Below are 3,711 nucleotides of genomic sequence, written 5' to 3' on the forward strand. Positions count from 1 at the left end.
TTCTTGATTATTTTAATAAAATATTTTTTATTAAAATATTAACTTATTTCAAGATTACTTATATTATTTTGAATTTAATATAATATTTTGAATTTTTCATAAAAATAAAAATATAGTACAAAAAATATAAATATAATCTTAAAATAATACTATTTTTAATCTTAATGAACGAATATAGCAATCAAACCTAATACAATTATAAATTATAATAACAATTACAATATCTATGTACAAATGCAATTATCTAATATAACTATTTTACTAATTAACTAATTATTTAACTAATTTATTAATAATTGTATTATTAATAAATTATTTTACATATTACAATATGATGTCAACGAAATTATTTATAATTTCGTAGCAGGAATTGATTGTAAATTCTTTTTAACTTAATGAAAAAAAAATTTTTAATCTTGAAAAATTTCTATCTTTTAATTTCTAGAATTATTTTTCAAAATATATTTCATAAATATATTACTCTATATAATAATATGAGTACAATATTTTAGAAATAGTATAATAAGCAAAAAGTAAAACGAGTACTGTACATTGATAATGCTTAGTGATTCGTACTAACAGTAAATATTGGAACAGGAATTTCAATTTCAATTAGACTTTATTTATGAATTGACGATCCATTCATCAAAAGAAATGATATCTGTGCGCGATCACATCATGATTTATGATTTTACATTTCCACTTATGATTATATATATATATAATATATAGTGTGATTCATGAAATATCTCTAATTTTCATAGTAAGAAATAACTGTATTTTACATACTTGTTTTTTATTAATTTATAAAGATAATTGTAAAGTGCTTAAAATATACATAATATTATTTAAAATACTTGTTTTAAGAAGTTATTTCTTGATTATTAAACTGCAGATATTTATATAAAATTTAAATATATTAAAACTTAGAGAAAGCACAAATGCAAAAGCTCGTAAAATGATACGAAATATTTAAAATATAAATAAAATAAATTTTTATTGAAATTTCATTTTTTTGTTTTCTGCTATCTTTCTATTTAGTCACAAACTTAATTTTGTATAAAAATTCACAATTTAATTATATTACAATTTTTATAATAATTTAATATTATTATACAATTATTATAATGCAAATATCTTTTATATAAAAAATATTTCTTTTTAAATAATTTAAGTTTTTTTATATGTATTGTATTGAAATTTCTATTAAAATGTAATATTATTAATTTCTATAAAATATAATAAATTACATTTTAATACATTTTAATAGAAATTTCAATACAATACACATATCGATTTCTTCTTTTTTTTTTCTTTTTTACCTATCATTCAATCAAAATGTACAGAAAACACATATATATATTACATATATATTTACATATATATATATTACATGTATATAACTTTGAATCAATAAAATTTCGATAGATAAAACTGATATTTTTTTGTTTGTACTTGTCGAAATCTATAAAAAAATATAAAAGAAGATACAAAGTTTTTGTTACCTCAAAATAAAGTTTCAATAAAAATTCAATAATTAATAATTTTTTCACATCAATTAATGATATTTATTTCTAATTTTAATTAAGTTTTCTAATATATAAAATAATATATTTATTATATATAAATAAAATATGTATTTAATAATCATTCATGACCAAAAACAATTATACAAAAACAAAAATATTAATCATTTATGGCTAAAATATTTAAAAATTAATATTTTATAATAAATAATGTATAAATTATTAAAAATAATTGACTTTTAATTTAAATTGAATCGAAAGTATTTAATATTTTTATAAACACAAACTTTCACACAGCTAGTTTCTTGTAACAGTAAAAGAAACTATGACCTTATGCGATGCAAAAGGAGTGGAAATATAATATTTATAATGCATGTTAACGAGAAAATAATGCGTGAGATTGAATAGAGAAGATGATAAGTTTAATTTTTTAACAATTATTTATGGAAGCAATATATTATATAGGATACTTTAAAAGGATTATTCCAAGAATGAGTACTATGACGAACACATTAGCATGACTACCGTATTGTTTTGTATGTATCTATTAATCGAAATGACCAACTCGTTCCTACATTACTATTTTGTAGAAATTTTATTTTACAGAAAATATGCAGTATATTTTAAAATTACATTATGAAATAAAAATATTTTGTACGTCGAATGAGTATAATAATAAATTCTTACATTGGTCTATTAATATTACTACGTAATGTATAAAAGTTGTGAACGTAATAGTTTTGATGCCGTTCACAACTTTTGATAAAAAAATAATGAATATGCATTATTTTTTAAAGAGTTTATACATAGTCTGACATTAAGAATATTTGTAAAAATTGTTGCAAAGCTTCAAGAATATGTAACAAAAAAATATTAATAAACATGGATCTAAAAACCATTAATTTCGAAGATATTACATTTTTTTCTATTTTTAACGTGTAATAACAAATAAAATAGATTTTATTCCAATTTTAGATATTTGGAATTAATCCAAAGACAGATAAACTTAAATTAATTATGCAATATCAGAAATCTTTAGATGTATACATATATTTATGAGAAGAAAGATATATGTAAAAATATATATATATATAATAAATAAATGGGAAGTATATCGAACAGATACTAAAAATAATATCGGTATTTATTTACAAATAATATCAATAATTATTTACAGAAAGATACTACTTTCTTCAATTTTAAAAATTGTTTAATATTAATATTATCATCATTCTCAGTACTATTGTGAAAATATTCAATGATTATTATTTATTAAAAAATTATTAACAAAAAATTTCCAAAACAGTTTAGATTAGATCAAGTTAAATTAATTTTAATTAAAGATTTATTACTACAGACAATTGATAATCTACCATTACGATATTCAAATTAAAAACCTAATCTAAATTATTAAATCAGCTTAATAATTTATTTAGTTTTGATTCGATTAGTTTAATTTTATTTTAAGATCACATTACTAATTAACATAAACTAATTGCTAAACAAAAATTTACTTAATTCCTGATTATATTGTTTATATTAGATTTAGAATAAATTAAATTAATAACTTTTTAATAATATAATGACTATCAGATAAAACTTCATAATATTATTCAGTGTAATGATTTTGATAACATATTAAAAAATTATTGAAATAAAAGAGTATTATCTTTTTTTAAATATTTTATTTATTTTATAATATTTATCTATTTTTCGTTTATTTTGATAACTATGCTTCTGAAGATAAGTAATAATTTTTATAAATACTATAGAGAAGAACAAAAAATCAGACTTGTATAATTAATTTTTTAATAGTGAAAAAAACTTGCCTTTAATCTTCCAGATTTAATATGCAAAATTAATTTTTATAATGCGTATTTTCTACAACAATCATTTTTAAAGTGAAATTTTTTATGAAAGTAATAAAAAAAAATTGATTGAATCTCAAAAATCTTGAAATAATAGAATATATTTAACAATAACCAGCAAATAATATTTATAATATCTAAATAATATTTAAATATATATTTTATTTTATAAATAATTAAAGTGATATTATGAAAATAAATAAAGATATATGTAATTATATTTCTATTTCAATGAATTAATAAATTTTTAATTTTGTCAAAAACCCTATATTTCTCAATAATCATAAAATAAAAAATATAAAATCATTTTAATATTT

This window comes from Apis dorsata, unplaced genomic scaffold (genome assembly GCF_000469605.1).
Source record: "Apis dorsata unplaced genomic scaffold, Apis dorsata 1.3 scaffold_987, whole genome shotgun sequence".
Taxonomy (NCBI): Eukaryota; Metazoa; Arthropoda; class Insecta; order Hymenoptera; family Apidae; genus Apis; species Apis dorsata.